At 37.1% G+C, this 15,046-nt stretch overlaps 1 protein-coding gene across 3 annotated transcripts in view; it reads left to right on the top strand.

Annotated features, from left to right (window-relative positions):
• Positions 1-15,046, top strand: part of NUDT14 (nudix hydrolase 14) — a 61,911-nt gene that overhangs the window by 29,775 nt on the left and 17,090 nt on the right. The window lies entirely within an intron of this gene.

Here is a 15,046-nt window from a genome sequence, read left to right as displayed (position 1 = left end):
TTCATATGTCTTTTTAAAAACTATAAATATTTAGTCACTGAAAATTCAGATACCAGAAGATAAAAATATAAAACAAACTTAACAACTTTTCCATAGAAAAAGCTTTTCTAAATCTATTAATTGTAAAAAACGTAGGAAAACACTAATGGCAAAAGAAACTGTGATAACCAAAACATGTTTAGAGGTGTATTCTTCTTGTATGTGAAGTAAGTAGGTAAAATCAGTTACATATTTGGAAATCCTTCTTCGTTGGAACCCTGAAAATCCTTACAGTGAACCTTTTTGTGTGTTAAGTATCTAGGATGGACATAAATTGATAGCAATACTTTTATCAGTAAAAAAATTATGAAGGTAAAAGTTCCAGGAAGACTGGGAAAATATTAGATAGATTAAAAATGCTTTTACTGCTTGTGAATAAGGACAGAAAAGGGAGTGATATTTCAATACTGAACTTCACACTTGCTTTTGGAATTTGCCTGGAAGACAGTTCTGTCTTTGCACTTTGTCTGTCCATATGGGCATGTGCCTGAATTTATGATCGCAGATACAAAGGCTGAAATGATAATTGATTTATGGAAATTGAATATATGCCCATTCAAGCAAGTGAATCCAGCTTTAAATCACAGTGCTAAGAACGTGACTTCCAGATGAAAAATTTGGATTAACTATTTTTGTTTAAAATTTAGTTTAAACAGTTTAGCTCTGTGATAATGTGTGAATATATGCAACTAACTGAGTGGGGTAAATATTAAAGGATCAGTTTTCCCACTTCTTGGGAACAGTATTTCTGAAGGACTTTTGTGGACATTTTTAAAATAGTTGAGAACATAACTGTATAAAAAGGCTATGGCCACATGTCATGCCAGTCATCTCTGGTCACATAACATTTGTTAGCTTCAGATGTACAACAGCTGTCATCCTAACTTATTAGTGACTACCGTTGAACTGTAGAACATCTAACGCTCTTTTGCAAGTAAATTCAGTGCAACTTCTGACACCAGAGGTAATAATGTGAACTTTGGGTTTACATAATTTTTATTAGTGAATATGAAGCCAATTGTTACCAGATAAATTAGGTTCAAAATCTCTTGTAATGCATTAAAGCCTACGTTTTACTGTATTTCATTAGGACAGCTGTGATGCTAGTTGTATGGAAAAGTCACGTTGTCTATTTGCTGAAAATTATAGAGGACTTCATACTTGGAGGGCTTTTAGAGGTTCATTACTCTTAATGAAGGATAAAATTTTGAAGAAGAGGAGGGGTTTCCAGGGTATATGTCCTTTTGTCAGGATTTCCTAGTGCATATGTCTTCTACAGGAAGATGTAGGAGTTTTCCATAATTAAGATTCTTTTTCCATAATACTTTTCAAAAGTTTCCAAAACTTCTACTTCCAAAAATGCTGTAACACTGTTAAATGCTCACAAGTTTTTTTACTAAAACTGTTTTCCCAAATTGAGCATACGCATCGGAATGCAAGATCCGTAAAGTGCACATATGCATATATTATATATTTATATGTAATTGATATGTATAATTAATTTAATGATGCTGAATTAAAAACAAACAACAAACTAAGTGTGCTAATCGTACAAACAGACACTGAGCCTAACTCGTGTCTTTATCTCATACTCTTTCAGCAGCACAAGTAAATGAGTGCTTAAGACTTGATTTCCTTGCTGCGTGACAGGGAGAGACTGTGTGCTGGGTTCCTTTGGGACCTCAGAGTTTTCATTTCAAATTAGGTCAACACAAGCCAATATTCAATAGATTTGTACCAGAATATAGGAAAAAAAAAAAAAAAATCAGCAAGACAGATGAAGTTATCTTTGTATAGATTTGTCCTTTCCAGCTGTTCAGATGAACAGCTGATTAAATTATACAATGACAAAAGCATAAGGACTGCAGTAGTCATGTCATTTGCCTTAAGTGTGAGTCACCTTTTAAAATCTACTATACATTGCAGTAGGACAAGTTCATTTAACCATATGCAAGTTGGCATTGCACTAACATGGTGAAATAGCAAAATCTTTATTAGATACTACTGTTTGGTTTTGTTGTTTTGTTGGGTTTTTTTCTTAGTTATTGCAGATCTGGACTTCAGTGTGTGGCTCCTGAGCTTTCTTAAGATCAAGACCATTCAGAATTAGAGTATCAACCCTGGAGTCACCTCTGCTTTACATATCTTGTAATAATGCTGAACAAATAATTACATTCTCTCAATCCCTCCATGCCACTTAAGACAAAACCAAAGTTTTTTGCAAAATTATTCCTGATCACACAATAAACTATTACCAAAGCAAACCTTCAAAACCTGTGCTGTGAAAAGTCACAAGAAGCAGTTATTTGTTACCATATTTACGTTTAAATTGTAACAGAAGCATAAAGGACACAAAGACGTACCCAAGTTGAGTAGTTAAGCCCTGGAACACCTTGCCCAGAGAGGCTGAGGAACCTCCATCCTTGAAGAAATTCAAACCTTGAGAAGGCTCTGAAAAATCAGACCTAACGTAGAAGTTAGCCTGATTTTGAGTAGGAGGTTTGATCCAATGATCTCCAAAAGTCTTTTACAACCTAAAGGTTTCTGTGTTTTTAAGCAGATTAAATACTTACTGAATGTTGCAGTTCCCATCTGACAACTGTCTAAAATTTGTAAACTAAAATCTGTCAACTTACAAGCCATTTTTCTATTGGAAAATAATGCATTTACTATAATTCTTGTGCTCTGGAGTTACATTTAAGCTAATCTTTCTTTTAACATGCACATGAACGTTACCAGAGCTCATTGCAAGGTTTTATTGTATCATTAGAAACAACGGTGGAAATCACTAAAAGTTAATGAATTAAAATAGAAATCGTTGATTCCTGCTTTTCAATTGAAATTATTGAACAAGTTTATTGTAGTGGTGCTCGTAAGTATTACATATTTCTGGGCTGTTGTGTTAGGTAGTGACATGCAGCAAAAGATGCTTTCTGCAGTGATTTTACCCACTGCTTGCTTTCCTAATTAAGTTTACATTCCCTCTGAATGCTCAGCTGATGTGTTTGCTTGATATTAAAAATATCCTGATGAAAATCAAGCAGAGTGCAAGCAATGAAATTTTAAATGCAAAGGGTATTTCAAGATTCTTCTTAGATTTGGATCTATCGGAATTAGTTAGCAATTTGTCGTGATTTGTGGGGCAAAGAGTTGTTAATTTTTTAAGATCACTGCTTTTAAAAATCTTGGTCAGAAAGACATTTTCTTTCTAGTGATTGTGGTGATTTTCTGTCAGAAATAGAAACATATCAAATAATACAAAGTAATCATCAATGCCTGTAACAAAAAATTATTCTCTAAAACCAGACACACTTCCCAGCTGTATTCTCCCTCATTCTAATTTTGCTATTTAGTACAGGAAGAGCCTGAAATGTAATACTTAAATTTTACATATATCTACTTTATAAAGCAATAGACCAAGTTTGTTTCGGGTTTCAGCAACTCTCCTTAAGCAGATTCAAGGCTTTTGAAACACATAATTTAGGAACAGGTGAAGGTCAGTGTACAGTCATGTGCTTGCTTTTGTGCTTTGAGTAATAATGGAGAACAGGAACATAACCATAACTTTTGCTAGTTGACAAGTAAAGGACAGCTTTCCAATTGCACTGTAAATTAATATTAAGCCAAATTAAAGCTATTTCTCTATTTAAAAACATGAAAAATTCACTGTAAAGTACATTACATTTAAGAAAGAACAAATTTGAGAAGACTGAATTGCATCCAAGATTATTGCATGAGTTTCACCTCTGAAAATATCATGTAACAAGGAAAAGGCATTTAGACTAAAAAAACTTAGTGCTCTGGATGTGCACTTTACCCTTTTATGTTCTGTTTTTACCTACAAAAACATGTCACAGTGGCTCAGTAATAGCTCCTAACTTGGATAAGTCTTTTCTTAAGGAGAAAATAATATTCTTACCTCAAAAGATTCACTTCCTTTAAGTAAAAAGATTAATTAATTTCACATTTGAAACAAATGAATTCCTAATTTAATTGTTTTCTCAGTAAAAAGAGGTTTTATACTTTATCTTTTACAAAGATAGATAGTATAGTTTTCTGTCAGGAAGGAGTTTGCACGGTGAAGGAAACCAAGGAAATCTGCACCTCAGCTTGCTGTCACCTGAAGGTACAAGTGCTGAGAGTAAACAGAATGGAGTTCTCAAGTCAAGTTAAAAATGAACATGACTGAGAACAGAAGATGAATATACTCAACCACTCTGTGGTCTGAAGTTATCTGTCCGCGTGCTGGCTCCTGCGCACTGGTGAAGTCAGGGAGTGTGGCCGCACCAGGGGTAACGAGGAATGCTGCTGCTGGGCAACTGCCAAGAGCCAGCCACATCCCCAGCCCTGGCCACTGAAGCTGGCCACATCCCTGGCCCTCTCCACCAGAGCTGGCCAGGTGATGGGTCACTAGAGCCATGCGAGTGGCCTTGGGGAACTGGGGTTGCTTATTCTGGCTCTGTGGCTGTAGCAGGTAGCTATGGAGATAGGGTGAAAGTCATGTGCCCTCACCGCATTATAGGGGTGGATTAAGTTTCTTCTCCTATTTCATATGCCAGATCATTTGGGCTTTATGGAAACTTAATCCCGTATGTATTTTTCTGGTATGTTGTAGTGTATTATAAGACACCATGAAAATTTAACTCAGGTGCTTCCTTTGACCAAAAATTAATCACAGTAGCTTTAAAATGGGTAGAATACAGCTTTTTAGCATCTGCATAGGTAAAAAAACCCAAACTATTTCTTGGGTGGCATGTGTATTGTATGTGGAACAATGTGCTGTTGTGCTGTAAACCCTGTCTGTCTTTGTAATGTCTCCTCCAGGGTGTCAATGGTGTGGAATTTTCTCTGTTATCTTCAAAGATAGTGCAGGAGATAATTCACTGTTTAAAATAAACTGGATGTAGTTCAACAAACAACAAAAATGATGAAAAGTTTAGGGAAATAATAGCTGAGAGAAGGTAATGATGGCTGGGCATGTTCATACAAAGTATAACACAACTGAAGAGAAAAATCACTACTTATTACAAAAATGTAAAGGTATGTTATAAAGCAGGCCAGAATCATTTAATTTCATCAGTAATCAATGACAGAACAAGAAATGGTGTCTCATTTGGAAAGTATTTTTAAAATTAAACACCAAGAAGCCATTTTTACCAATAGGCAATAAGACAGTCTAGGAGGACATGTTTTGTAATTGCCATTGAAAACACTCAGGTCTAGACTTGATATCTCTCTATCAAGGATGCTATCAGGATGATGGTATTTTCCCTGCTATTAGAAGGAAAAAGCATATAATCCTGTTAGTTTCCTTCAACGTAAGTAAATACACTATTTGTTTGCATATGATATTTGCAAATAGACCTAATCCTCTTTGTGTGTGTGTGTGGTTTTCATTTTGGTTTTTTTTCTTTTTAAGCAAAGACTTGACAACCTCTGCTTACGTGCTGGGAATTCTGCAGGTGCATTTACTGTCTTTTAAGATGTCTTATTAATTTGTTACCTTAGGATCCAATCTAAATCATAGCAATGAAGCAAAAATAAATTTATTTGATGCTGTAAAGTTATCAGAGAAAAACAGTAAATGAGAAGTCAAATTTTCAGATTCTCATCTCACCTTTTTAAGTATGTGATACGAAAGCACCATATAGCATATGAACTCTTCTCTCCTAGATGACTGAATAGGGTAAAATGGCAATAAAATCTTTATTAAAGGCATTACTTCATTGGGAAGTTTCATGTTTCCTAATTTTAAGAATAGAATCCATAAAAATTCTTAAAACTAAGCAGCTACATAAGAGTTTTGACTGTTTAGTCATAAATTTCTACATACAGGCTTCTGGTATCTGGGTTAGAGGAACTCTATTTTTTGCAACTTTAAGGATTTCATTTTTTTTGTATTTGCAATAATACACAAATTAAGTGGATGTTTATCTCTTATAGTCACTGAAAGAAGAGTCTTCCTTCAGCTTCTAGGTGGTTTTGAAATAGACCTCATCTGTCTGAAGAGTGCCAAAAGTTTTTACATGGTCTACAGACAGTAGAATGGTCATGGTCAGCATTTGGGATTGGTAAAAATGATCATAGAATCATAGAATAGTTAGGGTTGGAAAGGACCTTAAGATCATCTACTGTCAACCCCACTGCCGTGGGCAGGGACACCTCACACTAAACAAAGGTTTTGTCCAACCTTGCCTTGAACACCGCCAGGGATGGAGCATTCACAACCTCCATGGGCAACTCATTCCAGTGCCTCACCACCCTGACAGGAAAGAATTTCCTCCTTATATCCAATCTAAACTTCCCCTGTTTAAGTTTTAACCCGTTACCCCTTGTCCTATTACTACAGTCCCTAATGAAGAGTCCCTCCCCAGCATCCTTGTAGGCCTCATTCAGATACTGGAAGGCTGCTATGAGGTCTCCACGCAGCCTTCTCTTCTCCAGGCTGAACAGCCCCAACTTCCTCAGCCTGTCTTCATACAGGAGGTGCTCCAGTCCCCTGATCATCCTCTTGGCCCTCCTCTGGACTTGTTCCAACAGTTCCATGTCCTTCTTCTGTTGAGGACACCAGAACTGTACACAATACTCCAAGTGAGGTCTAACAAGAGCAGAGTAGAGGGGCAGGATCACGTCCTTTGACCTGCTGGTCACGCTCCTTTTGATGCAGCCCAGGTTATGCTTGGCTTTCTGGGCTGCAAGCGCACACTGCTGGCTCATGTTAAGTTTCTCATCAACCTAGGAAAGCTAGGAAATGTTCTGTGTTCAGAGTGCCTGTATTTTTAGAATTTTATCTGAAAATATATCTTGGAAAAGAAGAAACTATTGAAACAGTTATTGAAACAGAAATGTGAAAATTAGGTAAAATGTGAAAAACAGCCAGTGTTATTGACTTAGGATTTGGGTTTTGGTGGATAAGAAAGTTGCTGGTTTGTCCCTTACAAACGAAGCTTTTTATTTTGTGAGCTGTCCTTGAAACCTGATACTGTTTTAAAATTTTGATTTTTGGCATTTCAGAATGGAGTCATACTTACGCCTTTTAGATGGATCATTTATTGGTCTTACTATGTGATAGCACGTATAAGCAGCAGTTTCATGAATAATTAGGAATTGGAACAAAAGCCCATCAGGCTCTGACATCTGTTGCACATAATGCCCACAGAGCTTTATTTAATCAAATAAGTTAGCATAAAACCTGAATTTATTTATTAAAATATTTTGTTGAAAGAATCCCATTGAGATGCAGTGTGTCATTTCCAAGAGTATCCTGGGATACAAGCCAAGATATGACACTTAAAGAATGTTATTGAGAGCAATGTACTTTGATGTCTCATTTATTTTGCTGTTGAATTTACTTTCTATTTTTTTCTTTGTTATATGAAAACAGGGTGCTGGGAGGATTGTTTATTCCAAAGAAGTCCTACATCATGTTCTCTGGTTGGGTACAAATTACTGCTTTACAATTAGAGACTGTATTTTGAAAGTGCTTGTGTATGGATTTGTTAGCACTGCTTAATTCACTCTTCCACTGGTCTGATGATTAATCAAACAAATGCTTCCTGCTTTATGGTGTCATGACAACTTCCTGCTGCAGTTCAGTCTGTTGAAACCAATCTTCCTTTTGATTTTTTCCAAAGTAGTATTTATTTTCTTAAGCATATGCGTTTCACCTTTATTCTGGTTTTACTTAGTATTTAATATTTATTTTGTATTGGAGAAAGTGTCCAAATTTCATCAGAATACAGAAGTCTTCTAGAAGTCTCTAATTATCTTTTGCCAAATCCACTTTTATGTGTGATTAGTATGAAAGGCTGAAATGTGTTTGTCAGAAGCTTATAGCTTTGCTTTTGTAATAGGCTGCATTTTAAATAGCCAATTGGATTGGTGTTGGCCTTTGAAAAATGTAAAATGCTTTGAAGGAAGACTTAAATGAACCAGTAAAGATTGTGCAAGCACACACATTTAATCTCAGGACTATCTGCATTATACTTAAAGCTCTGGGAAGCTAAAGGAATTGCCCTGGAGAATAATCAAAGGGTACAGCTTTATTGCATGTCTGTTCTGAAAACTAAGGGACTGTTTTCTCTGAGTTAAGATACTAGGTGCTGCTTGATAAAAGGAAGACGACAGCCCTTTGGATACCACATTAGAAGTTTTCAGGGACGTGTTCAACTCAAAAAGATGGTTAATTTGAATACAGAAGTGACACAGGGACCGCATGCAATTCTTTCTCATGGTCAAAAAAAATATCTTTGAAATAACTTCAGATGAAGTAGACTGCCCCAAAAGGAGGACTTCTCACAAGGAATTACTTTTCATTGTTAGCTTTCAGACAACTTTGGGGTTTTTTTTTTTGATTATCACTTTAAAATTGAAAGACAGTCATTTCTGATTTGAACAAGAAAAGGACACTTGTTCACTAACATGCTTTAGTCCTGATCTGGGGTGTTTCATATTTTAAAAAGACTGGAATTGTATTCTTAACATGGAAAACAATACGAAAGATTAATTTGTCAGCACTCTGTGGGCGACAAATGCCCAATTCCTATAACTTCAAGAAGAAAAACAATTTTATCCTTTAAAGCTAAAATATTTATAGGACTCCTAAATGATTTTTCTTAATTAATAACTATGCATCCTTAGTATGAGTCATAAGTCTTGACATTTTCTACCTTGTGAGCCATATAGGCTAAAATACTGTATGTATATTTTATATTCACACGCTTTCCTGCCAAGATGAATAAATCTCTAAATACCTATGTGGTTGCACACTACATTTGATTATTTTCTTCTCAATGTATCAAAGGGATTTCTAATACCAAATGTTTGTTGAGAATCCAGGGAACCAATTGAATCAATTTTTTGGTTTTATTCCTGCATGCCATTTTTTTTTTGTTTTTTTTTTGGAATCCACCATTCTTTTTTCATTGTCATCTTTGAAAATGGTAACTGAATTACTGCAGGCTCTGACAGTGTTAGGGGGATTTTGATGTTTTGATTTAGTTTGTCTATTGTGTTTTTCTTAATCAAATAACATTACTTTCTAGAGCCTCCACTGTGGAGCTGAGATTATAATTTGTAAAAGCACAAACAATATTACAGACTTTCAACTAATTTTGAGATAAATTTAAGCCTTTTAAAGTAGGTGAAAATGGCTGAGGTTAATAGCTGGGGGGCCTTGGCTTTCAATGTTAATGTCAGTCTTTTTTTAGGAGCTTTATCTTCTACTGTTAAATTCTGATCACAGTTTGTGTGTGACATGTGCATGCCCATGCTAGATACAAGGAGATCCTGAATAGCTCTTATGGTGGTTAAAGAAAGGTTAATTTCTTTGCCCATATTACCTCATCAGTTATTTAGCGTACTATAGTATTAGTACAAGATTATAATTAGAAATCCTCATCTCCAGCCTTGAGACTCTATTTCATTCCCAGAAACACATGAGAATCTGGTCCTTTTCTTCGCTGTTACTATATAGTATTTTTTTTAATAGAATTATTTTTTAATTTTGCAAATTCACGCTTGTAAAGTATGCATTAAGGCCACATCTAAGAATAAAGGAATAAAGAATAAAGTCAATCTTTATTTAATAAAGGATTTTAACAGTTTGTTTCATGAAAAGCCATTAGTAAGTGTTAGCAGTTGCTTGTGGATTGACTGTAGCCCAGGTCAACCACTGACAAATCATCAGGGTAATTGCCAAATTGCTTACTACAACTTTAAATTACATTTCTACCTTAAAAAAAAACCAACAACAAAAAGAAAACAAAAACAAACCCAAAAAACCCTAATCCCCACCCCCTAAAAACCTTCTTGCAAATGTTGCAACTCTAGAAGTACATGTTTCTATAGCTTTGGCAAACAAAAAAAAAATAACTTTTGCATCCATCCATATGTGTGTGAATATTTTTAACAGGATGTCAATTTTCATCTGTCCCCTACCTCATAGCTGGTGTGGTCAGATACTGCGGTTTTTACATTGCTCTTAGAAACATGACCTTCCTTTCTGAGGTTTGAGTGTGTGAAGTTGTAGTGGTATTTCTGTGTAAATGTCTGCTGTGGTGGAATGTAGTAAAGCATCAGTTACTGAGTTCAGTAAATACAGAGCTGTACTATGTTGGGGGAAGGAAAAGAAGTCAAAATAGTTTTCTAGGCCAATAGAACACAACAGAGTAATTTTCTAAACTCTTATAAGAGGTGTTTACAACTGCAAAGGTTGTATTCAGGTGGATATCTTTTCTTTCAATGAGAATCTTAAAGGTAGGGGAGGAGTTAAGATTCTGGACTCCTGTGTTGCAAGAGTCCATGGGTCAGTTGTATGTAATTTCTGCACACTGACTTAGACATTTTAGAGAAGCCAAATACCCATTAGAGAATCCTAATACCTATTTCAGTCAGGGTTTTCTTTGAAGTTTAAATGGTTAAGTGGTACGTGAGATCCTTGACTGAAGAGTTGGAATCCCTTTAAGAAAACACTGTGATAGATACCAAGACCAAACACACTTTTAACTGCAAACTTTAGTACAATAAAAGCTCAAGTACAGATTAGCTCATCTTTGTAGATACATCTTGCTGACATTTTAGGTACATGCCTGTCTTAAAATATTTTAAGGCTACTGTAATTGTCCCTGTATTTACAGAAGGAACAGTATTCTACATTATTGCACAGTAACCTGTTTACATGACTGCTCACTTTGGGAAAATGTCTCCTGTAATTAGAGTGGTAATTTATTTTTTGTATAAAGTGAGTGAGAGTTACTGTAGGGGGAAGCCAAGGAGGGGTTTGCTGAAGGCTAAGCAGACCTGTGATTTTCACCAACTTTGGAAGACGCTGGACAAACCTCTGTCATCTCATATGTTACTTTGCTGTTTGGTTGTGGTCCCTGAAGCAGCCACTAGCATATACAGTGTGGAGGAGTTAAGTCTCCTTCATTGGTCTGAGTTGATCTGTGTCTCACAGAAAAAAATTATAGCTCTGAAACAACACATAGAGCACAGTTTGAAGAGTTTTCTTCTCAGCCACCTCTTACCTGCCGAGGCAGCAAGCCCACTGGCAGTGGCAGGTAGCGAATGTGATACCTGCATGCAGCAGTTGTGCCATGTGCTTGTTGAGTCGCAGCTGCATGTCTATGGCTCGATTACTTTGCATTTGTATTGATGACCTCTGCTTTTACACCAGCAGTTTTCCTGTGTCAGCTGCCAGAGGAATAGCCAGCAAAGAGGTACAACTGTGCAATGTGGTAAAAAGTAATTATCTGCCACCCAAAAATAAAAGGTCAGGTCTAAGCTGTGAGATTGTTTAATTTGTGCAGATGTGTTTAAGTTTGTTTTTAAGGCATGGAGGCAAGTTTTGGATCCATCATGAGCCTTTTATTTCTGAGTATTCTTTTCCTTTCTGAGAAAATAGCAAAAAAGTGGTCTTGTGCTCCTCTTTGGGATGTGGGCATATGAAGCCTGTTGCTACATCAGCACTTTGATGTCCATTTCAGACTAAATTCTTGTCTAGGATTCCTGCCTTTTTTAGGAAGTTTGGTTGGGCTTTTTTTTCTGTTCTGCTGGTTCTGTGATTTTTTCCAACATACAGCTTAGGCTTTGTTTATCTTCTATATCTTTTATTTGTGGAGATGTTCCCAAAAGTCATTGTGAATCTTTTGGGGTTTTATTTTATATGTTTAATCTTTAGTTACTACTTTAAAGCTTATAGATGCATATATAATAATCTAAAATAGATTTGGTTGTAATGTTTTAAAGGGAATTGCCTTGAAACTTCAAATACCCTTGTAATATCCTGTGCTGTGGTCACCAAAAGATGTATTTGGAACTCTGCTTTTGTAGTAGTCCTTTTTAATATCATATGCAAAATATAATAATAAATAATCTTAAAATAATAATAATCTTAAAATAATGTTTAGTGAATTCTTTGTATGATGATTTAATACTCCAGAAGATAGTTTTCTTATCTTACAGGCCAGACCAAACAGCTGAACCTGTTTGCATTGTTGCAGCAATAAGGAGACCCATTCAAAGCAGTAGCTTAGGGTTTCATCCACTCTAGATCAATTAAACAGTCTTGCCCTAACTTTCTGTTATACCCAAACAACTGTCCTGAATGCAGCTTCAGATGGGTTTTCAGAAGTTACAGACCTAGGGACCTGTGGAAATATTTCATGTTCTATTGTTTCTTGTGGAATAGGAAATATCAAGTGGCATACATAATGTCACAGTCCTTTTAAGAAGGTGTAACTCTGAACGTTCTCCTCCATGACTTTCCAACTCTGACAGGAAATATTAGAACTTGTGTGTTGTGGTTTGTTAAAAAATGTAAATTTATGTTCAAAATCGTTTGTCAGTCTCTCAGAAAATTAAAAGTAATTAAATAGAAAGTTCTACAGATTTGTGCCTTATCTGTACCCTCTCATCTCAAGATGGTGTGAGAAGCAGACAATTGTAATAACTTGCTGCTACTCCTTTCCAGCTTAATTTGATCTTGTTCCTTAGTTCTGACAGATTGTTTTTAGTTTTCCCATCTGTTCCGTAAAAATCTCAAATGATTGACTCTTAGGAAAAAAATAATGTCTAATAGCTGAGCCACTTTTAATGAGTTGATAGGAGTTATTTAATGAGACGTGCTGAAGAGGGCAAGCCAAGTGAAAGATTGGGGCTGGATTTAAAGAAAGGTAAAGGGCAACTGTATGCTTCATGAAGTCCCCACTGTTCTCTTTAATCTCAGTTTTAGACTACTGCTGGTTCCAGTTTCAGGCAGTGCAGATTCTTAGGCCTATAGGCAAAAAACAAAGGTTCAGTAGCAGTTAATTCCTTTTCCCCTTCTATTTAGTGAAATGTCTACACTCAGACAGTACTGCTTTAGGGAGAAGAACAGTCATGCAAAGTGGGGGGGAAAGAACATTGTAGGCTGTGGTATAATTTAATTTCTTTCTAACTCCCAGATAGTCTATCGTTAGGTCAGAAAGAACCCCCATGCCAGTAAACAGAGTGAATGTTCTCTGCCAGCCTCTCTGAAGGCTAAAATCTCTGCTTTAAAATTGCCTGCAAATGACATCTCCTGGGCAGGAAGCCATCAGTATGCAGTACAGGTCTCTTAGAGTAGCAACCATGAATATAAATGTTAACATCTGGAATTTTCCCTTCTGTTTTGGTTTTTATATATTGTTACAATAAACATTAACATTATTTTTAATTATCATCAAATAGCAGTTTCTCTGGCAGCTTGAGATTTCATTATTAAGTCAAATAGTGAAAATAAATATACAGCTCCTTTAAAAGGGAAGTTGAAAGTTTGACTCAACTCTGCAAATACGCCATTGTTGGTCTCATCTATTGTAGAATTCATAGAATAACGAATTAACTTTCCAGTTGCATACAGTGAGGCAGGCATGACAAATGAGAGAATACTAAAATGGTAAGGAGCACAATGTACACTTATTTTTGCAGGTTTTAATGGGCTGCCAACTAAGGAGAGAGACTTTTGTCTGCATTTTTTTAGCTAGTAAATTCTGAGTGTACTTTTAAAGTGAGCAGAGAACATCAGTATTCCATACTTTCAGAGCACAGAATCATAGAATCATAGAATCGTTAGGGTTGGAAAGGACCTTAAGATCATCTAGTTCCAACCCCCCTGCCGTGGGCAGGGACACCTTATGCTAAATCATATCACCCAAGGCCTCGTCCAACCTGGCCTTGAACACTGCCAGGGATGGAGCATTCACAACCTCCCTGGGCAACCTATTCCCATGCCTCACCACCCTAACAGGAAAGAATTTCCTCCTTATATCCAACCTAAACTTCCCCTGTTTAAGTTTTAACCCATTACCCCTTGTCCTGTCACTACAGTCTCTAATGAAGAGTCCCTCTCCAGCATCCCTATAGGCCCCCTTCAGATACTGGAAGGCTGCTATGAGGTCTCCATGCAGCCTTCTCTTCTCCAGGCTGAACAGCTCCAACTTCCTCAGCCTGTCTTCATATGGGAGGTGCTCCAGTCCCCTGATCATCCTCGTGGCCCTCCTCTGGACTTGTTCCAACAGTTCCATGTCCTTTTTATGTTGAGGACACCAGAACTGCACACAATACTCCAAGTGAGGTCTCACAAGGGCAGAGTAGAGGTTCAGGATCACCTCCTTTGACCTGCTGGTCACGCTCCTTTTGATGCAGCCCAGGATACAGTTGGCTTTCTGGGCTGCAAGCGCACACTGAAGCCAGCTCATGTTCATTTTCTCATTGACCAACACCCCCAAGTCCTTCTCTGCAGGGCTGCTCTGAATCTCTTCTCTGCCCAACCTGTAGCTGTGCCTGGGATTGCTCCGACCCAGGTGTAGGACCTTGCACTTGTCATGGTTAAACCTCATGAGGTTGGCATCAGCCCACCTCACAAGCGTGTCAAGGTCCCTCTGGATGGCATTCCTTCCCTCCAGGGTATCAACCGAACCACACAGCTTGGTGTCATCAGCAAACTTGCTGAGGGCGCACTCAATCCCACTGTCCATGTCAGCGACGAAGATGTTAAATAAGACTGGTCCCAACACCAATCCCTGAAGGACACCACTCGTTACTGGTCTCCAGCTGGACATTGAGCCATTGACCACAACTCCTTGCATGCGGCCATCCAGCCAGTTCTTTATCCACCGAGTGGTCCATCCATCAAATTGATATCGCTCCAATTTAGAGACAAGGATGTCGTGTGGGACAGTGTCGAATGCTTTGCACAAGTCCAGGTAGATGACATCACCAGTTACTCAAAAACTGTCAGGTTTCCCTAGGACATGTATCTCAAACAATCAAAGAGGACAGGGCAAAGACTGAAATGTTATTTTTAAGCCATTGAGTGTGGTAGCAGTTGCAACTGTTTCTGGTTTAATTTTGTACAAAATTGGACTTGGATGGTGTCTGTTTTAAGGTCCATGCTCAGCAAATATCCAAATACAGGAGGCACTCTGCTTATACAGAAGTTTTTGGCTCCAAAATTTAATCTGGGACTGATATAAGGAAAGAAAAT

The sequence above is a fragment of the Pezoporus flaviventris genome, unplaced genomic scaffold (assembly GCF_033815535.1).
Source record: "Pezoporus flaviventris isolate CSIRO_AGI_PZ_B2104156 unplaced genomic scaffold, CSIRO_AGI_Pfla_v1 ptg000036l, whole genome shotgun sequence".
Taxonomy (NCBI): Eukaryota; Metazoa; Chordata; class Aves; order Psittaciformes; family Psittacidae; genus Pezoporus; species Pezoporus flaviventris.
This window is presented reverse-complemented; position numbering and strand designations above follow the sequence as displayed.